General features: G+C 36.4%; 1 non-coding gene across 1 annotated transcript; it reads left to right on the top strand.

The window, feature by feature from the left end:
* The first annotated feature begins 322 nt into the window (after positions 1-322).
* TRNAR-CCG (transfer RNA arginine (anticodon CCG)) lies at positions 323-394 on the top strand. Its single transcript has one exon. It is a non-coding gene; the product is annotated as a tRNA-Arg (tRNA).
* The last annotated feature ends 11,497 nt before the right edge of the window (positions 395-11,891 follow it).

Below are 11,891 nucleotides of genomic sequence, written 5' to 3'. Positions count from 1 at the left end.
CCCGGGTGGTCTTGGTCTTGCTCTTGCTCTTGCACATCCGGTCTTGGTCTTGGTCTTGCACTGGAACCCTTGGTCTTGGTCTTGCTTCTAAGAAATTTTCATAGGTAAATTTTACTCTGGATATAAGGGATAGTAAATTCAACAATACGCCAATAGTAACGGAAACACAGTGTATGTTTCTAAATGTAATACTGTATAATTTACCTTCGTATACGTATGATGATAGTGTACAACATAGGCGATGATCTTTATTTTTTTTTCAATGATTGCCCACACTTCACTACTTATCACAACGTTTCGTAATCTTTTTATATTTTTGGGGGGCGCGGTGGCTCAGTGGTAGAGCGTTAACCTCCGGTGCTTGGGGTCCCTGGTTCGATCCCAGCTCGCGTCGTGTGGACTTTGTGGTGGACAAACACCGTGCTCGTGGGTTTTCTCGGGGTTCTCCCGTTTCCTCCCACTTCCTCCATTCACCATTTCATTCGTTTCTCATCATCACCGTCTCCTTTAGCTTAACCGGCATAACCGTGGGACGTAAAACTAAAGATTTCATTTCTATATATATATATATATATATATATATATATATATATATAACATATCCAATATTCCACTGAGTCCAAAACTGGGGGAGGCTACCCCCCGAGACGCATGAAAGAAAATCAAGACGGCACAGATTACTGAAATATCATTAATTGCAAAATTATTGTTACATTCTAAAGGCGTCAGATTTTTTTCAGCCACGATTAACTAATCTTTGTATTGAACAAAGTTCCAATTAAACATAGAGATTTTGTTTTAATGATTTCAATATGTATTCTATAGGGCAGAAACATGTACACCTTGTCTCAAAAAGGTTGAGCGCATTCTTTATTGCTGTTTCGAGGCAAAAATTTTCTAAGTCCAACTTCGGGTATCTTCGGGAAAAAGTAAACCAGGTTCGAACCTCGAAGCCAACCTTTGCAATCGGGAAAAATCTTGCAGATGTGTTTTTCTTCTTTTAAATATAATAAGACTTGTTACCAATTATATATATAAAAAAGCAACATTGATTGAAATACTTAATGATACAATATTTCGAAACTGTATTAATGCCAGCACATGCTTGTTTGTCATTTTGCTCTCCATACTTAATGGAATATTTAGATACGTAAACAAATCTTTCCATATGTAAAAGAATGGTGAAAGTTAAGAAATAGAACATTATTCTCTCCTGAGTACTAAAATAAAAGTCAAAGTAGAACAAAAACAGCGTTTGCAGTGGATATGAATGTAATTATTATCTTAAATACCGTTATATATCGCTAGAAGTATTGTTAGAGGAACGCTTGTGTTGGCTCAGTGGCAAAAGGTTGTTTCCGATATTTGACAAAAAAAAAAAAAAAAAAAAAAAAAAAAAGTGGTACGCCGTTGGATTTCAAATCGTAAGGTCGAGGGTTCGATTCCCATCTGAGTCAATGTCTTTTTATGAAATTCTATTTTCCGCAATGCATGAAAAATTATATAAAATAATTACATTAAAATACGTCAGTTGTATATATATAACATACAATCATTGCAGAACAAAGTGATTATTATTTTAAAATATAACAGGTGTTCACAGTACGTTGGTATTCTATGATGTATGTGAATGTTAAATACAAATTAAGAAAATAATATCATCGCAATGAATAAATTATGTAGTGTATTTATTTGCAGCTATTTGTCATCGGAAGTTACTTCTGAATTTTCTCATTACAGCAATTGATTTAAGCTTTCCGAAAGGTAAAGAGACTATTCGGGATAAACAGAAATTATTATACAAACTCCGATCTTGGTTACAGACACAAAACTCCCGATCCCCAAAACTATGTAAACAGGAAATTTACGAACACGAAGTCATGTCTAAGAAACTTATTTATACTTGAGAAAGAAGGCAGAATAGGATTTCTTTCCAAAGGATTTCAGTTCAATAATCTGCAAGGCTTTTGTATATGGATGTGGTCCCTTTCCCTCCGCCAATATATATAAAGTAAAAGCGATCGATATTTGTGTCGAATCCATAGTTTTCGTTGTTGCAGAAATTAATAATTACAACTCCGAAAGCGTTAAAGTCCAAATTTAACTCTCATCGTAAAGCCCCTTTGTGGTTAAGCGTATAGCGTACACGCTTTCGGTGTGGGAGACCCAGATTCGGTCCCCAGCGAGAGCTCATGTAGTTCGCGTTAATTAGTAGGTCTACGTCTCATATAGCCTCACTGCTGACGGGACGTTAAACTGAAAATCAATTCAATTGATTCAATACCCATTATTATGGCGGGCGATAAAGGATAAAAAATAAAATGTCTCAAGTGACTGAGATTAGTGTCAAATCACAACGCCCCGTGAATTTGAATTTACAGGAGCAACATCGGAAGCGTTGTTCACACAGCTCTAAATGTTTTGATGTATGTATATGTATATTCCAGCGAAACTCCGGAATGTCTGGAGCAACTTTTACCTAACATGGGAGACATATTACTTTCAATCTAAGGGAAAAAATATTGTGGAATTCAGATACCTCAAGGGATTGAAGTTGGGAAGAGTGGCATGTAAAAATAGTGTAAAATGACTGATTGTAGAGTGTTATCCATTGTTTTCTCGGTCGTTGAGATGAGTAGTGAGGCACTCAATGGTGTTATATCCAAATTCATCCCCATCTTTACAGGATGAGGGGCTTGGAGATATGATTAATAAAATGTAAAAACTTACTTAAATATTTGTCGAAGTAATAGTTTTCTGGGGTCGCGAAAGCGTTTCTAATAACTTTGGAATGTAGTTTGTAACCACTTCAAGATGGGCTCTTTAATCATATCAATTTCTCACCTTAAGAAGAAACTACTATCTCAACTAGTATATGTATCAAGCTAGCCTTCGCAATCGAGAAAGAATTGTGTAGATGTATGTTTCGTCTTTTAAATGATATACTAAATGTAAAATCAGAGATTGAGTTGGTCGGTGGGTCAAATGGGTGAAGGTTTATGAGTGGGTCAGTGGATCGTAGGTCAGCAAGGCGTGACCCACTGCGAAACACCATCACTGTGACTCACACTGACCCATTGACCCACCAATCCATTCTACTCAGTGCCTTCTAGATAGCATTTTCTGAACACTGGCAACTTTGTCTACGTTTTACTTTCAAGACCTACATTTTTCTTCTTTTTTTCATTTGGTTGTAATGAAGAAAGAAGTTCAGGCTCTTTTGGATTTTGATATTTCCAGTTGTAACGATGGCAATAGGACTTACTGCTTGGCTTTTGAGATGCAGGCTATGAGTTTTTAGAGGAGCTAACTACTGGAAAAAAATGGTTTATTACAAATATAACCTCTTAAGTCAGTAGAGAGGATGGCGTGGATAATGGACCAAACTTAATGACGATGTATTTTAGTGGGTCGGAGTTGGTCACAATGGTTCAGAGTTGTTTATAGTTAGTGGTGGGTCAGAGTGGGTCATGGTGGGTGAATGGGTCACGTTGGGTGTTGAGTCATTGTGGGTCACGATGTGTAGTGGGTCAGTATTTTGTGGATCAAGGTTTCATTGACCCACACCATCTCTTGTCAACATAGCACTAAAGAGGAGAGTTTCCGAAGGTGCCCGTCGGCGATTTTCTCAAATTTTGCACATAGATAGTACCCCACCAGAAAGCAATAAATCTCGAAACGGTTCACAGTACCATCTCACAGAACTCGAGATAGAGGGATTTGTTTGATTGGCTAAATTAAGACCTCAATAATTTATCCTTCTACAAGCAAGATATTCTTCATCGTTTCCGTGGCGAAGTCAGAAGAATATGCGGCAAGTAAACTTAAGGTTGAAGGTTCGCGCCCACCTTGGGATACTTGCTTTTTTCCCCCTAGTGTTTTTTGCACTCACCTGAATATAAACAAATCAAGCAAATGGACGATTTAACATATTTTGGGGGAGAAATTTTGTGGTTCGTTGGCGTTTCGTTGAGTCTCTGCCGCTGGTGGTATAATTTTCAAAACCGAAGTGGGGCCACCACGGATCGTAGCTGCGGGATCACCAACTTTTGGCGAAATGTCGCCAGTTGCGCATCGGTGGTCCACTGACGCTTACGACATGGGGGCTTGTATCTGAAAACTAAGAGAATAAAGAAGCATGGCATCCATGAAGCCCGTTGACACTAATAAAAGTCTGAAACGATGAAACAGATGTCAACACCGGAAAACATGTATTTTATAATTTCAAAGATACCCCGTGTCGAGGAAAAAGATTTGCCCCAAGGTTCCCCGGTGGGTCTCAGGAGGGGTGCAACTCAAAATTTGAAAATGGTAAGGGGAATCAAGTAGTATGTCATTTAAAAGTATTACTAAAATTTAAAAAAAAGTTGTAAGAGTCCCGAGTCTTTATGCTAACTTGTGCAAAATAGCGAGCGTTCAAGATGGTAATAAATCCTTCATTGAAAACTCCTTGACCACCTCTACAAATGTGAAACTGTGAAACTACCCAGAAGAAGTAAACACTTGTCTTACCATTGCAAAAGTATAATGCACCAAGGTAAAACAAGAAGCGACCCATTATGGGTTTATTACATCACTAATATTAAATTCTACGTTCCACGATTGTGTCTTTAAGCTAAAGGACAGGGTGATTGCGAATTATGAAATTAATGGTAGAATAGAAATTGACCCACAACCAACTATGAACCACTCTAAACCATTGTGACCAACTCCGACCCACCAACGTAATCAACTCTGACCCATGATCCACGTCCTTCTCTCCATTGACTAAAGAGGTTACACTTGAAATAAAACAAGGCTGTGAAATTTTCACTTATCGGAGTTTGAATTCCTACCGTCAATCGCTCAAGCACCGCTCTGTTACAATACCTGTGGATCTGACCTTTACGATATACAATGGTAAAGTGTTTCTCATCTTCCAAATTAAGATGAAATTAAATTTATCATATATAATTATTTCTTTCTTGGCTTACATATACATTTCAGTAGAAAACAGGATGAAATTTGAAAGTATCAAATCAAGATAAAGTAGACCAACGTAAGAAGAAAAGAAAGAAAAACTAGTTTTCCATATAATTAAGCATGCCGTACTAATTTAAAATGCTCATGAAATTAAGCTTGGAAATGTTATGTCTATTTTTCTCACAACTTTATGGTTTGATTGCCTTATGCTCTGAACGATCCATATATTAAACACCAGCTTCAGCAATTATTATATTAGAAAGCAGTGGGTATAAAATGCAAAAGACTTTAGTTTTTATTCCTCAATTAGTTTCTCAACTAATATCAATCGTTTTCGATAATTTTTACAAATCAACCCACTACCAATTTCCAATATATAGAAAATCCCCCCCCCCCCCGCTCATAAAACACATTTTTAAAAATGCCAGGACACGTTCTGTTTATTTTTAGTAAAGAGTTATATACTGAATTTAAGCTCTCTAAGTTGAACGGCTTGTAAGATACTCAGTTTTTCGCAAAGATTCGGACACCTACTCCTCGCTAAGGATATGTGTTATAATGAAAGTGATATGCGTATGATAACTTCCCAGTTGGGATTAGGGCCTGATTATATACCAAATGTCATTTCATTTGACTTTGCAATTTGACCGTGATAATCACGCAGACATAGTTACTTTCAGTTTTTTTATACTAGGTATAATAATTCATATATTACAGGTGATTCAAAATTTTTTTCCAGCAGTTAGCTCCTCTAAAAGCTCACAAGCTGTATCTCAAAATTGAACTCCTATTGCTATTGCCACTCTTACAATTGCAAATATCAAAATCCAAAAATGCCTGAGCTTTTTTCATTAGAAATGGAGTTTCAGAAGAAGAAAAATGGAGATATTGAAAGTAAAACGTAGACAAGCTCACCAGTGTTCAGAAGATGCTGTCTACAATGCGCAGAACAGAATGGGACGGTGGGTAGTTGGGGGTCGTTTCGTCCAAAGAATTTTCGTCCAGAGACATTTAGCCTAAACACATTTGGTCCAGGGACATTTGGTCCAAAGGGCAATTTCTCCAAAGAACATTTTGTCCAAAGGACATTTCGTCCAAAAGACATTTGGTCCAAAGGACATTTCGTCCAAAACACAATTGGTTTAAAGAACATTTCGTCCAAAGGGCATTTCGTCCAAAAGCCAATTCGTCCAAAGGACATTTCGTCCAAAAGCCAATTGGTCCAAAGAACATTTCGTCCAAAGGATTTTCGTCCAGAGACATTTAGTCCAAACACATTTGGTCCAGGGACATTTCGTCCAAAACACAATTGGTGCAAAAGACAATTGGTCCAAAGGACATTTCGTCCAAAACACAATTGTTCCAAAACATATTTGGTCCAAAGGGCATTTCGTCCAAAAGACAATTGGTCCAAGGGACATTTCGTCCAGGGATGTTCAGTTCAAAGCACATTTCGTCCAAAGAACATTTGGTCCGGTAACGCTTGGGGGTCAAGGGTTTGCTTCTATTAGAAGAGTAAAAGTGATGCATATAACATTATGACTCACAAGTAATACTTCCCAAGTGTAACACTCCGATTTTGAAAAAAATAGGAAGGTAGATACTACACACAAAATAAACGAATACGTGTTTTTCTGCGGAAAAGTGGTTTTAGGGGGGGGGGGCAAAAGCCCCTACTCAAAATTTTGAAAGTTGACTCCCGAAAGGCAAGAAGAGGTGGACCGAAGTGAACGAAATTGTGCACAGATATTGCAGACGTAAAATGAGGGAATACGTGTTTTGTATTTTCCTGGAAAAAAATGGTTACGTGGGGCACAGACCCCTCCAAACCTTTGATCACGAAATATCAAAGGTACTAATAACAGTATGTCAGATGTGTGTAAAGAACATGAAGAATTGCAACGAAACTTTGAGTAGGGACAATACGCAAAAAATAAATAAATACGTTTTTTTATTTTCTGCGAAAGAACGGTTTTAGGGGGCAAAAGCCCCCATCCAAATGTTTTAAACTTGAGGCCCGAAAGGTCACAAGAAATGAACCAAAGTGAATGAAATTGTGCACAGATATTGTAGACATAAAATGAGGGAATACTGGTTTCGTATTTTCCTGAAAAAAAGAAAAAGGTTTGGGTGGGACACAGACCCCTACAAAACTTTGATCGTGAAACATCAAAAGTGCGAATAACAGTATGTCAGAAGTGCTTAAAGGACATGAAGAATTAGAACGACATATTGTGTAGGGACAATACGCAAAAAATAAACGAATGCGAGTTTATTTTCTGAGGAAAAACGGTTTTAAGGGACAAAATCCCCAACCAAAAATTTTGAAATTTGAGGCCTAAAAGGCAAGAAGAAGTGTACAGAATTGAATGAAACTGTGCACAGATATTGTAGACGTAAATTGAGGTAATTGGGTTTCGTATTTTCCTTTAAAAAATAACGGTTGCGTATATCACGGACCTTTTAAACTGTTGATTACGAAATGTCAAAAGTGCAAATAATTATACGTCAGAGGTTCTTAAAGAGTATGGAGAATTGCAACGAAACCTCGTATAGCGACAATTCGCAAAACAATAAACGAAACGTTTTAATTTGTGCGGAAAACAGTGTTGGGGCCTAGGCCTTCTCCGAAAAAAAGTAAATATTACCGTAATAGCGCAGGAAGTAGTGGACCAAAGCAAATGAAATTGTGGGTAGACATTTTAGAGACCCTTTGTAAAATAAGGTCTTTCGTGTTTCTGAAGTATCCCTGTCCGTTTTGCTTCAAATTTGGCACATCAACAGCAAACAGGAAATTAATCGACACGTGTTTTTGTTTATGCGGAAAAACATTGTAAGGGTTAAAGGTGCCTCCTGAAATGCTATAAAATACACTATACTGTTTGTGCTTGTTGTTGATCTGCCAAATTTGAAGAAATCAGATGGAGACACTTGTGAAAACGAAAGGCCTTATTTTACGTATCCAATATCTACATACAATTTCATTCACTTCGGTCCACTTCTTCTTGGCTTTCGGGCTTCAACTTTCAAAACTTTGGGTGGGAGTTTTTGCACCCTATAACCCTTTTTTCGCAGAAAATAAAAAAAACCGTGTTCATTTATTTTTTGCATATTGTCCATATACAAAGTTTCGTTGCAATTCTTCATGTAAATTTAGACACTTCTGACATACTGTTACTAGCACTTTTGATATTTAATGAGCAAAGGTTTGGAGGGGTCCGCGCCCCACCCAACCATTCTTTCTAGAAAAACACGAAACCCGTATTCCCTCATTTTTCGTCTACAATATTTGTGCACGATTTCATTCATTTCGATCCACTTCTTCTTGCCTTTCGGGCGACAACTTTCAAAATTTTGGGTGGGGGCTTTTGCCCCCTAAAACCGTTTTTCCGCAGAAAATAAAAAACACGCATTTACTTATTTTATGTGTAGTATCTGCCTGCCAAATTTTTATCAAAATTGGAGTGTTACACTTGGGAAGTGTTACTTGTGTAGCTTCTTATTTCTAAAGGAAATTTTGAAATAGAGATTTATTCCGCAATTTTCTTTTCGCTAAAACAAATATATGTTGAGATATTCAGAAAAAACGTAAACGCCTGAAAACTAAATGGCCACCTTTCTTTGCTTTCATTAATAATTTTACAAAAGTACAGTTTTGGCTTCGCAGAAATACAGTTGTAGCTTCGCTGGTTAAGGAATTCACCTCCCAAAATTATAAACAACCCTTTGAAGAGCATACTCCCTCTTCATTTGCGGACAACATTGCCTCCGCATGGTCATATGAATCTTGTATTTGGTTTGAGACTTTGCAATGGATATCTTCAATGTACTGTGCTGTACCGAGAAAATTAATATGAAAGCAAAAGTATATACTATATTTGCATAAGGAGTAACACTGAAATAAAAATACAAGACAAGTTAACAATTCTGGTTTGTCATACAACTCACTAATTATGTAGAAACGTCTGCCGAAGTTACACACTATCAATAGTCTACAAACAGAAACCAGACTTGTGGTTAACCTGAAAAGATACGTATATTCTACACGAAATGTTCCAACTTTCATCTTATATTTGTCAATTACTTTTCACAATGTTGCAGCCAAGAATGTGACTGTTTAAGAGTATTATCTTTGGACACTAAGAATATATTTCACACATGTGTATTTCTCTATTCTCAGTATTTTTTCAAAGATACTTGACACATAATTTTTCACTTTTCTAACACAAGGGTTTGAATACCTAATATTTAACTTACTCAAATTTAAACTCCATTAATTTTAGTTACCGGTACTTATTTTAGAACTATTTCATTCACAACATGAAAATTTTAGATGTCATGTTAGCAGTTATTACAGCAACATACTTCACACTACAACCTTTCCCTCACTCTTGTTGTTCGGCCATGTTGTTTTCAGGCGTTTACTTTTTTCTGAATATCTCAGCACTATTTGTTCTATCAAAATGAAAATTGCGGAATAAATCTCTATTTCAAATTTCCTTTAGAAATAAGAAGCTACTGAGTCATAATGTTATATGAATCACTTTTACTCTTCTAATAGAAACAAACACCCTTGACCCCCAAGCGTTACCGGACCAAATGTTCTTTGGACGAAATGTGCTTTGAACTAAACATCCCTGGACGAAATGTCCTTTGGACCAATTCTCCTTTGGACGAAATGTCCTTTGGATCAATTGTATTTTGGACGAAATGTCATTTGAACGAATTTTACTTTGGACCAAATGCCTTTGGATTAAATGTCTCTGGACGAAATGTTCTTTGGACGAAATATCTTTGGACTAAAAGGGTGGCCACCGGGTGGGCCAGTGTGAGTCACGGTGAGTGGTGTTTCGCAGTAGGTCACGTCCTTTTGACCCACGATCCACTGATCCACTCACAAATCTTGACCCATTTCACCCACTTACCAACCGACCCACTGACCCACTCCATCTTCGATTTTAACATGTCTTGTTTCATTTAAAAGACGAAACATACATCCACATAATTTTTTCATCGATTGCAAAGGTTGGCTTAATATCATAATTGTAATGGTAATTTCTTCTTAAGGGGACAGACTACTAAATATTTTTGAAAAGCTAAGAAATTTTCTTTTGAACGTTTTTCGTAAGTGAAAAGAGATAATGAAATGTAACTTACTACAATAATAGTTATTCTACATCCAAAAATACGAATCGGAAGAATTATCAGTGTTGCAATCCATAGAAATTACAGTGTGTCCAAATTTTGAATTACCCAAAATTCTAGGTTAAGGCAGCGATTAAAAAAATGAACTCAACATAGTTGATCTTTATCATGTTGTCTAGGTTTCTTGTTTACTACTTTTTAAGTAATGTTTGTATTTATTTTGTAATAACTTACAGAAATTATTACAAAATAAATAAGGTATTACAAAATAAATACAAACATTATTTAAAAAGTAGTAAACAAGAAACCTAGACAACATGATAAGTAATCAACTACCGTTGAGTTCATTTTTTTAGTCGCTACCTTAACTTAGATTTTTGGGTAATTCAAATTTTGGACACACTGTAATTTCTATGGATGGCAACACTGATAATTCTTCTGATTCGTATTTTCGGATGTAGAATAACATTATCTATTATTGTGGTAAGTTACATTTTATTATTTCTTTTCACTTAACGAAAAACGTTCAAAAGAAACTTTGTTAGCATTTCAAAAATATTTAGTAGTCTGCCCCCTTAAGGTGAGAAATTGATATGATTAAAAAGCCCATCTTGACGTGGGTACAAATTACCTTCCAAAGTTATTAGAAACGCTTTCTCACCCCGAAAACTATGAATTCGACAAATGTTTAAGTAATTTTTGAGATGTTATTTTTAGCTCTCCCAGGCCATCATCCTGTGAAGATGGGGATGAATTTGGATGTAACCTCCATTGGGAGCATCACTATCCATCTCAACGACCGAGAAAATTATGGATAAAACACTAAGATCAGTCGTTTTACATTATTTTTACATGTCACACCTCCCAACTTCCATAACTTCATACTACTACAATATTTTCTTCTTAGATTGAAAGTAATATGTCCCCCAAGTTTGGTAAAGGTTGTCCCAGACATTCCAGAACTACGCTCTCCTTATTAGATGTGCTGGGGGATCTTACTCTTACTGGAAGTTGAACTTAAACTTAAAGGTCATCAGAACTGCTCCCAAGGAACTTGGCGACCACGAAAGATATGGGTTGTATACTAACATTTGTTATTTTCAATTATTTCTACATATCACAAATTTCACAAACTCCTTCATTGTGTTAATGATGGCTTAACTTACATGGCATCTGAAGTTCCAATCTTTACCTAAGAGACCCCCAAAATTATAGATTCGACACTAATGTAGGTCTTTTTTTTTATAATTTTGATGTCAGTCCCTTTCATTCCTCCTAGGACAGCAAACGGATACTGCCACTGCTAGGACTAAATTTGGTCTTAAATGGCATTAAAATTTCTACCAATTAATTTAGCGAACAGTGCTGCATTTAGAAGCTCGGCGTCCCTACGCACTTTTGCTCTCGGCGCCCCCAATAACTACACATTTCTCCGTCCCTTGATCCCTAACTTACAAATAAAACTTAATTCGAATATGCTTAATTAGTGAATTTATAGCAGTTAAATACCACTCACTAGATGCTACAGCTACAATTGCGTAACAAAAAATAAATGGGAAACATGTTCTGAATTATTTTCAGATTTCTTACGTTATCATTAAATATATTAGAATAGTAAAAGAGGACTGCTCATGAAATAGTATATTTGCTCTCGATTTTTTTAACTTTTCCATACGAAAAAAATTAAAATTTTGAACTTTGCGCTCTTCAAATATGTTGCCCTCTAGGCCCGGGCCTAGTTGGACTAATGGGAAATGCGGCACTGAAAACTTACGCTTCGACTC

This window comes from Thermobia domestica, unplaced genomic scaffold (assembly GCF_964235325.1).
Source record: "Thermobia domestica unplaced genomic scaffold, izTheDome1.hap1.1 HAP1_SCAFFOLD_510, whole genome shotgun sequence".
In the NCBI taxonomy this organism is placed as follows: Eukaryota; Metazoa; Arthropoda; class Insecta; order Zygentoma; family Lepismatidae; genus Thermobia; species Thermobia domestica.
The sequence above is the reverse complement of the archived record's forward strand: the minus strand, read 5'-3'. Positions and strand labels throughout refer to the sequence as shown.